Source organism: Aptenodytes patagonicus, chromosome 16, assembly GCF_965638725.1.
Source record: "Aptenodytes patagonicus chromosome 16, bAptPat1.pri.cur, whole genome shotgun sequence".
Lineage (NCBI taxonomy): Eukaryota > Metazoa > Chordata > Aves > Sphenisciformes > Spheniscidae > Aptenodytes > Aptenodytes patagonicus.
Window position 1 is genome coordinate 14523796 of NC_134964.1, and position 11120 is coordinate 14534915.

Here is an 11120-nt window from a genome sequence, read left to right on the forward strand (position 1 = left end):
GTTAAGAGAGAGTCTCCGTCCTCTTTGTAGCGGCCTTTAAGCACTGGAAAACTGTGATGAGTGCAGGGGAAAAGCATCACAGGACAGCACGAGGCTCAGTATGGGATGATTTGGGGGAGGAACCAGAGGTGGGGGAAGGGAGGGTTCAGGGTGGCACTGGGAGGAAGGAAGGTGAGAAAAGTAGAGGGAAGATGGGATAACACGGCTGTCACTCAAGAATTGGTTGCTGTTCAGGATGCTTGCCCGGCCATGCCCTGCTTCTGATCAGTGCAGCCTGTCCTGTCTTCTTCTTCTTCTTCTTCTTAAGTTCTATTCCTAACTATTTTCCCTGGCGAGCGAGGGGCTCTCTATTCTCTGTGTGTGTGTGTGTGTGTGTGTGTGTATGGAAGTCTAGGGGCCAGCAACTGGAGTCAAACCACACGTTGCCGTGGTTCCTGTCTCGGTGGTGCCCGTCACTGGAGTGGGACCAGAGGTCATTGGGACTGTTTGTCTGGGGTGCCGGCACCTGGACAGACCAGGGTGAGTGGAAATAACGTGCCAGCGAGTGGAGCGTGTGAGGGTATGCCAGTCAGTGTGTGATTGCTCTCGAGCGTCAAGCCAGATGATGGAGCGAGTGGGTAAAGCGGCTTGGGAGCCACGTAGGGGGGTGTGCCTCTGAGGGTGGGGTCACAGAAGGAGTTGGCTACAGGAGGCACCAGAGGGTCCTGGCCAACTGCCAGAGACACCGTGGGGCCTGTTTGTGTCTGTGTGCGAGTCTCTAGGGGCGAGAGAACTGGAGGAGCTGGCTACCAGAAGGACCAGGGTGTCCAGCCAACTGGAGCCAGGCACCAGATACAGGGCAGCAGGGTGTCTCAGCCCGGCTGATGGAGGGATCCACATTGTACATGTGTGTAATGTTTTCCCACTCACAGACCTTCACTGTGATCAGCCAGAAAGGGGACCTGGACGAGGCCCTCGGTGCCCTTTGTTGAGTGCTGAGTGTTGCTGCCTGGGTTGATCGGTGTGGTCGGTCACGTGTGTATGGGTTGTAATGTGCAAACGTGTGTAAGAGAGGGGAGGTTGTGTGGGCAGGAAGAGGCTCCAGCCACCTCTGTGCCTTTCATAACCACGCTGGATCATCCCTGTCCCTCTGACCCCTGCCAAGGCGCTCCTGACCACCTGGGACAGCACATCCCTTGGTGGCATGGCTGCCTGCTGGCTACCCCTGCCTCCACACGGGTCTTCCCTGCAGATCCCTGCTTTGTCACAAAACTGGTTAAGGGCTTGGTGTGTCTGAAATATGAGGGGAGGCTGTGAGAGCTGGGATTCTTCCCATACCTGATGGAAGGGAATGAAGAGGGAGCCAGACTCTTCTCGGTAGTACCAACTGGCAGCACAAGAGGCAATGGGCACGAATTAAAACACACGAAATTCCATCTCAAGGCAAGAAACCACTTTCTTACCGTGAGGGGGGTCAAACAGTGAACCAGGTTGCCCAGAGAGGTTGTGGAGGTTGTTGGAGCTACTCAAAACCCAACTGGACTATGTCCTAGGCAACCAGCTCAGGTTGACCCTGCTGGAGCAGTTGGCTTGGACTGAAGGATCTCAGGAGGTCCCCTCCAACCCCAGCGATTCTGGGATTCTGTGAACAGATAAGAGCAATGTCTCCCATAAAAAAATATCTTGCTTGAAATGTTCTGTGACAGAAAGTGGTTTACGCGTCTTTTGGTTTTTGTTCCCGTGGCTGGTTGAGCCTTACTGAAGGCAAAGTAAACAACATCCACTGCTCTTCCCTTCTCCACCAAGCTAGTCACCTCACTGTAGAAGGCTACCAGCTTGGTTAAGCATGACTGCTCCTTCGTAAACCCATGCTTACTACTCCCAACCACATTCCTGAGCTACCGTTGTTTGGAAACGACTTCCAGGACGTTTTGCTCTATCGTCTTCCCAGGGACTGAGGAGAGGCTGACCGTCCTTGTGAGCTCCCTGGATCTTCCTTCTTTCCCTTCTTGTTCCTCTTGCCTATGTGGAGACAGAAGAGGTTGAGGTGTGTCCTGAGCCACTTCAAAACCTTGCAAGTTCTTTTCAGGCAACTCTCATCTCAAAACAAAGGCATACTTGGGGGCACGCATTGAGCTGCTCACACTCAGAAACTCCCATTTTTGGGACCATTGTTGGGCTGACCGACGAGGATGGGATTCGAACCCACGCGTGCAGAGCACAATGGATTAGCAGTCCATCGCCTTCACCACTCGGCCACCTCGTCAGCATGCTGCTGCTGCTCCTGCCACTGCTGTCGCTGTCGCTGCCGCTGCTGCTGCCACTGCTCCTGCTGCTCCTGCTCCTGCTCCTGCTCCTGCTCCTGCTCCTGCCACTGCTGCCACTGCCGCTGCCACTGCTCCTGATCTTGCTGCTCCTGCTCCAGCTCCAGCTCCAGCTCCTGCTCCCGACGCCTACAACTTTTTATACTCTTTGACATGGGAGAGAAGGAGCCAGCCTCCAGTTTTTCCCTTTTGGGACTGGTCCACTCTCCCGACAGCTGGGATGAGCTCCAGGGACCTTTGGGAAATAGGTCTCAGCGTTCACATCAGAAAATGACTGAACAGCAGAGACCCACGCTCTGTCCCAGGAAGGAACACAGGAGAGTGACCCCGGAGTGGCTCAGCACCTCCAAAGGACTTGAGCCTGCCTTTGAGATGAATTTGTCACCAGCCACGTTCCCCTCACATTCTGGAAGGATACCAGCAGCTCACATGGACAGGAGTCACTCACACCTGAGTGATGGACTTCTCACCAGGACAGAGCAGGTGCCTCAGGCTTGGCCGTGGCGTCTCTGTGCTGTTCCCCCTGGCACTCACCCAGGATCTCATCACAGGCTGCTTCCCTCCCAGCACAGCTAACAGTCAGGAATGAAGAGGGAGCTGAGGGGCACCAGCCCCGCTGCACACGACTCCTCTTTTTCCCTGCCAGAGCTCCAGCGCTGCAGAGAGTTGAAACCACTGCACTGGTCGCCTGAGCCCAGACCTCTCTGTGCCTTGAAGGTCAGACCTTGAGCTGGGGGAAATGGTGCAGAGGCCAGGCTTGCTGCCCCTGCTGGATAACAGAAAGGCAGCTAGGAGATTGCACGCTGTGGGATGGACACCGACGGCAGGGCCCCGGGAGCCTCTCTTTCTCCTCCGCCTGGTTAATTCCTGTCCTGGACAAAGGGGAGCAGTGCACAGCTTTGGGGGCTGGGACCAGAACCACTTGCACCCTGGTCACTCCGAGCAGTTTCTCCAGCCTCAGCCCACCCCACGGGCCTGTAATTGCCGAGGCATGTGAACAAGGAGGACTGGCAGAGTCAGGATTGCCTCCGGGGCAGGAGCCCACGGCAGGGGGGAGGCCTGGCCCGGGAAGCGCAATGCTCTGCCGAGCTCCTTCCCCAGAGTGCCGGCACTCCCCGTTGTGGATATGAAATATTCCTGGGATTCACTTCCTGGGTTCTTAACAAAGACATTCCTAACAAAATAGCCGGGGCCATCATTGGCTCTCATTAACCCAGCAGTCTGTTGAGTCCCTGCTGTAGTCAGTGCAGCACAGAGACATTCAACAGAAAATTCAGGCTTCCTTCACATTGTGTTTTGTGCCTTTGAGCTATGCCGATGAGTAATGGGGCTCCTTCCACAAGAGCTCTCACCCCAAAGTGGCCTCGTCTCCATTGCTATGGGATGTCAGGGGCGAAAGACGAGGCGCCCTCAAACCCAGGAACTACGCAGAAACCCGTAGTTTTACCAAGGGAGGAACTCTTTTGGAGACTCAGCCGGTTGGGATTGGAGAAGAGGGGAGAATGAAACATGACTCGCCCGCAAAGCTGATGCCCAATGTCTTTAATGAGAAAATCAAAGGAAAATGGAAAAGACGAGAGCTTAAGCGATGCATTTTGGAGGCTGAGTAAAGCTCAGAGAAGTGCTGCCATCTGAAGGAAAACCTCCACGCCAGGGATGCTTCTTTTCCAATTCCCCTTCAAGGCTCTGGCACTCCTGTGTCAGTCACCTAGACCCATTGCTACGGAAGGAAGCAGGAGGTAGTTCATGGGGAGCATAAGGTAAAGCAGAGCAAGACGGGGAAAGAGAGAGGCTTCCTGGGAAGAGAGGGAAGGCCAGCGCAGGCCCCTTCCTCCAGGCGGAGCGCTGGGAGCCCGGCTCCTCTGCAGACCGTGGCCGCGCTCTCAGGGCTTGGCTCCAGGTCTGTCCTCGAGGCTCCTGGCGCTCAACCACGGGCAGGCAATCCGCGGGCTTCAGCATAAGAGATTGCCCCACCCCAGAGGCCCCCAGAGCCCACGGCCCAGACCGGACCACCCAAAGCCCCCCAGCCCCAGGGAGCCCCCAGAAGCGATGGGCACACTGCCAGCGCTGAGAGAGCTCCCCACGGCAGCCGACGCGGTGGATCCCACGGCTGTGCTCTGGGGGAAGGAGCTGAGGATTGGGCCCGGCAGCGTCACCAGGACTGGCGAGGGCTGGATCGCAACGCTGGAGTCGGCGCACCGGATGACGCACGGCTCGTTGCAGCTGTTGGCAAGCGGGGTTGGGCCGCAGGTGGCTGGCAGGCACGGGCTGTAGCACGACATGTCTCGCGGAGGGAGGCGACCCTGCAAGACCGGGAGGGAGCAGAGGGCATTAGCTGTCGGGCCCTTTCAGACCCCCAGCTTGGCTCCTCTGAGAACGGGCAGTGCCTGGGGGCTCAGCAGAGAGAGATTTGGGATGGGGCACAAGTCAAGAAAGCCGTGTCCAGCAGGAGGGCCCGCAACGGTGCCCTGCTGTGCTTTTGGCAGAACACCACAACGCACCCTCCTCTCCGCCGCCTTAACCTCCCCGCTGCCTGGTCACACCCTGCCGTATCTGAAGACCTCTTCTCTCACCCGCCTGGGATGTCTCACCCACAGGGACCTGGGCTAACCCGGCCAGAGTTACTTGCAACACCCCCATGAAATGCAGGGTCCCACTTGGTAAACATTCTCCAAGGCGGAAGCAGTGGCATGGCCCAAGAGTAGACGGACCTCCAGTGTCTGCAGAGAGGGGGTTTCTGGGCGTTTTGGTGGGCCTGCGGTGGGTATTTGTTTGTAATTGAAGGGTGATCTGAGAGGGTCCGCCCAAACGCAAGGAAGCTCCCCCTGCCCAAATCAAGCTCCTTCGCAGCCTATACCTCAGCCGGCCCTGCCACTCCCAGGCACGCCTGCCCCACGGAGGCACTCTGCTACCTCCAGTTGCTCCATTACCAAGGGTACGTCTGCAGGCTGTGAGGATATTTCACAACAATCCTTCTGCTCAGCCTTGAAGGCTGCCGTTGAAAATCTGGTAGCAAAGGCACCCCAGAGAGAGTCCTCAGTAAGCCCCCTCCCGGTATGAGGAAACGGATGCCAGGTTTTTCAGACGGGTTGAGCATAGCCTTGATGCTGTGGCCTTAGTCAGGGAAAGATCTTCTCCTGCAGACCAGGAGGCTCCCTCTTCTTGGCATCGGCCTGTGTACTTCCTGATCATCAGCCCTTGCACCAGCATCAAGTTGTTTGCTCAGCCAAACGGGTCTCCTTCTCCCCCCCCACCCCCCGCCCTCAAGAGCCCTCGTCTTGTCAGGTCAGGCTCCTCTCACCCACTTCTCTCACGAGGGGCCATGGCTGAGTAAAACGCAACAGGGCTTCTGAAGACAGCAGCCACTACAGAAGGCGGCGTCTATGGTGGGACTAGCTCTCCTGAGGCAAGCTCCTCGTCATGCCACTAATGCAAAAGGAGCATTGCTGAACTGCGGATGGTGGAGGAAGCGCCCGGTCGTTGGTTAGAGGGTGCTGGCCGTACGCCCCGAGCCTTGGAAAGAGCCACGGCTGGCAAAGAAACCAACCAATGCCCTGTTTCACATCCTAGACCATTCACCGAGGACAAGGGAGGCAAAATGCATGCAGCCCCCTCCACAAAAACTGTCCTGCCAACCGAGGAGACAAGAGGCAAAATGAACTGAGACTTACCAACTTCACAGAGCAGAGGAAGGCACGAGGAGAGGATAGAGGAGCTGGGAGTTGGGCACGCTTTTATACTGCGGCCCAGAGCCCCGGGGGAGCTGAAAAATGACACAAACATGAAGCATGTTGAGAAACAGCAATTTTGGCTTCTCAAAGCTCTGCCGGTAGATGAAAGACATGCCTCCTTTGCCTGAAATGCTTGGCTCCCTTTTCATCCTGGGTAGCACTGAAGTGATTTTGTTGATAGCAACTATGTTTCTTCCCCAGACCAATGCTCGTTTGAGGTCTCATTCCAGTTGCTGGTGAAGCCTTGCAGCAGATTCAGGCCATGAGCAGGCGGTGTGCGCGTCCTGCCCTTCCTGGGGAACATGGCCGCCGCTTACGTAGGACTTTGCCTGTGGAGCACGCCTGAAGGCCACTCAGAAGGGTCTCTCTTTGACGGGCTGAGGCCGACCCTGAGCAACACCAGTGCCTGCAGGCTATGGAGTTGCTCAGAGCCCAGCCAAGCCTCTGCAGGATGGCTGTTCCGCTGAGGGACAGAGAACGGAGGAGACGCAGATCCCCGGGGTGATTGGAAGGGGATGGTCGAACAAGGCCCTCCTGCGGTCTGGAGAGAAACCCCGTTGTGAGCAGGGATGGGGACACTGAGGCCATTGCTGGAGTGGATCAGGCTACTTGGTGGCAGATCTCTGCTCCCCTCGGGCCTCGGTGAGGCACATACTTTCCAGCCACGCAAAGGGAGCCCAGCAGTTCAGCTGTTGTCTTCGGTCCGGAAAGGCCAGCGTGTTTTCTTTGGGGACTGCACAGCCCTTGCCTTGCCTGCCAGGACTTTACTCATTACTCTCCTGAGGAGAAGCAACGGCTCAACGTGGCCCTGGAGAGCGGTGAAGGAGCCTGCTGACTCATGCCTGAAAGTGAGCCGTCACCAAGTGGACCTGTTTGCTTCGGCGCAGTCTTCCCAAACAACACTCGCCTTTGCATCATTGCTGGGTGGCTTGTTCAGGTCACTGACCCAGAGGGTCTGGCTTGTTTTCCCTGGCTCAGGGACGAGTTGGCACATTCAGAGCCCTTTAATTGCAAGGTAGCACCAGCAGACCACCTCGGAGTCACCCGTGAGTCACCAGAAAGTGCTGAGGCACTATGAGAGACCGCAGCTCCACCTCGGTGCGAATCATCCATGCACTGGCATCAGGGGCTCTGGGGGAAATGGATTCCAACATGCAGGGGACCCTAGGCGCAACCTCATGTCCGCATTCCTGCAGCAGTGCAGCTTTTTGTACAGTGTTGTCATGGCTGTTAGCGTCTTGCCCAACCACTTGGTGACTCCTTGAAATCCAGGTCATGCTCCTTGGTGAAAGAGCAGCCAAAGGAGGACAGCACGGATGTGCCCTGACATTCCCACTCCCGGACATTTCTGGAGCACAGACCAAATCGAGGAAAGTCGCTGCCCCTATGCGTCCAGGGCCTGGAGAGCCTGCTTTTTTGACGGACCGGTGTGACAGACCACTGGGCTGAGGCTGCAGCCACTGAGTGGCACCAGAAGGTGCTCCCTGCTACCCTGCGAGACATAGAGGAGACTGTGCCGGTCTGGAAAGGTCTGGGGGGGAGCTCAAAGGCCAGGCGCGTGTCGCCAGCCCTGAGAGCTGCCTGGAAAAAGGCTCTGACTGCCCGTGCTGCTTGGGAAGATGGGCCACGCTCTCACCCGGGCGGCTGTGCCGTCTGGGGGAAGGGTCTTGGAAGGGGGAACGTTGTCTTCTCCTGCAAAGGATTGATGTCTCTGTCTCACTTCTGCCGTCGTTTCCAGCAGGGCCATGCTCCGGGGCTGTTGTGCCATCCTGCTGGGACGGTCGACCCCGTGCCACAGCTCACAGCAGAAACGTGCTCACTCCGTACAGGCAGAAACAGGTCCCAGGAGTCAGTATGGCGCCAGGGTGGGAGGCAGCCACCCGTGCCACTTTTCCAGGTGGAACTGGAAGTGCACTGTCAAAGCAGCCAGTGATGCTCCCTCCTGAAAGGCTCTGAGGCTCCGTGAGGAACTTGCGAGGCACTCGACCCCCAGCGTGTCCTCAACTGAAGGGCAGGGAAGTGCCTGCCTATCTCTTCCAGCCCCCAAAGCCCCGAGATGCGGCCCTTTGAGACGCGGCCTGGCCCCGCAGAAGGGGCACGGGTTGCCCTCAGCAGTCTCCACGGGGGAAGCTGCCAGCAGGAACCAGCCCCGAGGGAAACTCCCCGAATGGGACGACCTGCCCTATGGCTGCTCTGTTCCCGGCCGGTGCACTAATAGGTGAGCGTTCAAACTACTGCTGTGCACCAGCAAATGCCAAAGGCCGCGGTGGGTAAGGAGAGAAGTTGAGTGCAGCCTTGCTGCTCCTCCCTCTCTGCTCTCCCTTCTGGCAATTGAGAGGTTGTGCAAAGAGGAGCAGACGCCAGGACAGACTGCTCCTCACGTAGCCTCCTTTGCCACCAGACAGGAGCATGGCACAGCCCGCCACAGCTCCGCTACAGCAGGCAGTGAGTACCATCGCTGGGCTGCTCTCCTCCTTGGCCTGCCATCCTGCCCTGCTGCCGGATGTGGGAAAGGTGGGGAGGCATTCCTCTGCCGCATGGGGAGCCTGGCATTTGCTGTGCCTGAGCAAAGCTGAGGCAGCGGGAGAGGGCACATGCATCCACCTGCCTCAGCAGGCGTGTGGTAACACCTGAGGGCAGGAAGCGGACAGCACAGGCCCATCCTTGCTCCGCAAGATGCCTTCTGCTTTGAACTGCAGCCACAAGAGGACATGTCCTTCCCAGGGCTGGCAAGGCAACCGAAAGTGAAAAGCACCCTCAGTCAAATGCCTGTGAGTTTACTCCTCAGCCACTTGGGCCTCCTTGCACCCTTGGGGCTGGCTACCCACTTTGAGAATGAGAATTCTGAGAATGAGAACGGACAGATTTCCATAGAACGAGGCCTTTTTCTTTTTTTCCCTTTCCCCTTTTTTCCTTTGTTTTGAGGGCGCCACAGAGCTACCTGGCCACCTCTAGGAATGGTCCCAGTGCCCCCATCCCTTCACACAGTGGCACTTCCCTCCATCTCACAGAGGGCCCGTCTTTGGCCTTCACCTTCCAACCACCTCTGGGGATCCAGGTCCCCTCCTTTCCACGTCCCTCGGACGGACGGGCATCCAGACGGGGCTTGGCTCATTGCTGAAGCCTTCCGTGGCCCTGCGGGACCTTGCGTTTCTCAGGGTCAGCCTCAGCCCTTCAACAGGAGACCCACGTGAGTGGCCTTAACCACGAGTGCTCCACAGCCGAAGGCCTGACTAAGAGTGGTAGTCACGTTCCCCAGCAAGGATGTGCACAACCCGCACACAGGGCCTGGAGCTACTGAAACCCTTTCCTGGGAACTGGCGTGGGACCTCAAATGACCGTTGCTTTGAGGAGCCAGCATCTAATGCATCGCTGTGCTCTCACCCAATAGGGAAATGCAAGCCAGACCTTTCAGATGAAAGAGACAAGTTCGTCATCTCTTGGCTGTGCTTTGCAAGCCTCAAATTGCTGTTTGTTAACGTGCTTCACAAAGAAGGTGTGTTCCAGGTCTCCTGAGGCGCTGCCTCACCATATAAAAAGCCTGTGCCACTCCAGACCCTTCCATCCACATCTCTTGCCTTGCTCTCCACGGTGAACTTGGTAAGTCTGAACTCACTCCTTCTCTTCCTGCTGGTAGGATTTCTGTCAGGGGGACCGCTTCCTTTCTGTGCGTGGTCCTTCTGAGACGTGGTCCAGGCTTGAAAACACACTGCGCTTCCCTCTTCTGGGAGGTGAGTTGGTGAGGGAAGAGGGAAGGCTTTGTTCCCTTCCGAGAGGGAGTCAGTTGGGCTCTTTTGTAGCAGTGGCTCCGCTGAAGTCTGAGGCTGGATGACCAGTGCTGTCTAACCGGTCGCCTGGTGCTTCGTCCCCCATCCATAGTGCAGCGACCTGCCTTGGTCACCCTTGGCACGGAAAGGAACTTTCCAGGGAGATCTGGCCTTACCCAGGCACTGCCCGTTCTCAGAGGAGCCAAGCTGGGGGTCTGAAAGGGCCCGACAGCTAATGCCCTCTGCTCCCTCCCGGTCTTGCAGGGTCGCCTCCCTCCGCGAGACATGTCGTGCTACAGCCCGTGCCTGCCAGCCACCTGCGGCCCAACCCCGCTTGCCAACAGCTGCAACGAGCCGTGCGTCATCCGGTGCGCCGACTCCAGCGTTGCGATCCAGCCCTCGCCAGTCCTGGTGACGCTGCCGGGCCCAATCCTCAGCTCCTTCCCCCAGAGCACAGCCGTGGGATCCACCGCGTCGGCTGCCGTGGGGAGCTCTCTCAGCGCTGGCAGTGTGCCCATCGCTTCTGGGGGCTCCCTGGGGCTGGGGGGCTTTGGGTGGTCCGGTCTGGGCCGTGGGCTCTGGGGGCCTCTGGGGCGGGGCAATCTCTTATGCTGAAGCCCGCGGATTGCCTGCCCGTGGTTGAGCGCCAGGAGCCTCGAGGACAGACCTGGAGCCAAGCCCTGAGAGCGCGGCCACGGTCTGCAGAGGAGCCGGGCTCCCAGCGCTCCGCCTGGAGGAAGGGGCCTGCGCTGGCCTTCCCTCTCTTCCCAGGAAGCCTCTCTCTTTCCCCGTCTTGCTCTGCTTTACCTTATGCTCCCCATGAACTACCTCCTGCTTCCTTCCGTAGCAATGGGTCTAGGTGACTGACACAGGAGTGCCAGAGCCTTGAAGGGGAATTGGAAACGAAGCATCCCTGGCGTGGAGGTTTTCCTTCAGATGGCAGCACTTCTCTGATCTTTACTCAGCCTCCAAAATGCATCGCTTAAGCTCTCGTCTTTTCCATTTTCCTTTGATTTTCTCATTAAAGACATTGGGCATCAGCTTTGCGGGCGAGTCATGTTTCATTCTCCCCTCTTCTCCAATCCCAACCGGCTGAGTCTCCAAAAGAGTTCCTCCCTTGGTAAAACTACGGGTTTCTGCGTAGTTCCTGGGTTTGAGGGCGCCTCGTCTTTCGCCCCTGACATCCCATAGCAATGGAGACGAGGCCACTTTGGGGTGAGAGCTCTTGTGGAAGGAGCCCCATTACTCATCGGCACACCTCGAAAGCCACAAAACAGAGTAATGAAGGAAGCCCAAATATTCATAGAATCATTGAATCT

General features: G+C 57.6%; 1 non-coding gene across 1 annotated transcript; it reads right to left on the reverse strand.

Annotated features, from left to right (window-relative positions):
- Positions 1-2163: 2163 nt before the first annotated feature.
- On the reverse strand, positions 2164-2245 carry TRNAS-GCU (transfer RNA serine (anticodon GCU)). The gene has a single exon. It is a non-coding gene; the product is annotated as a tRNA-Ser (tRNA).
- Positions 2246-11120: the final 8875 nt, after the last annotated feature.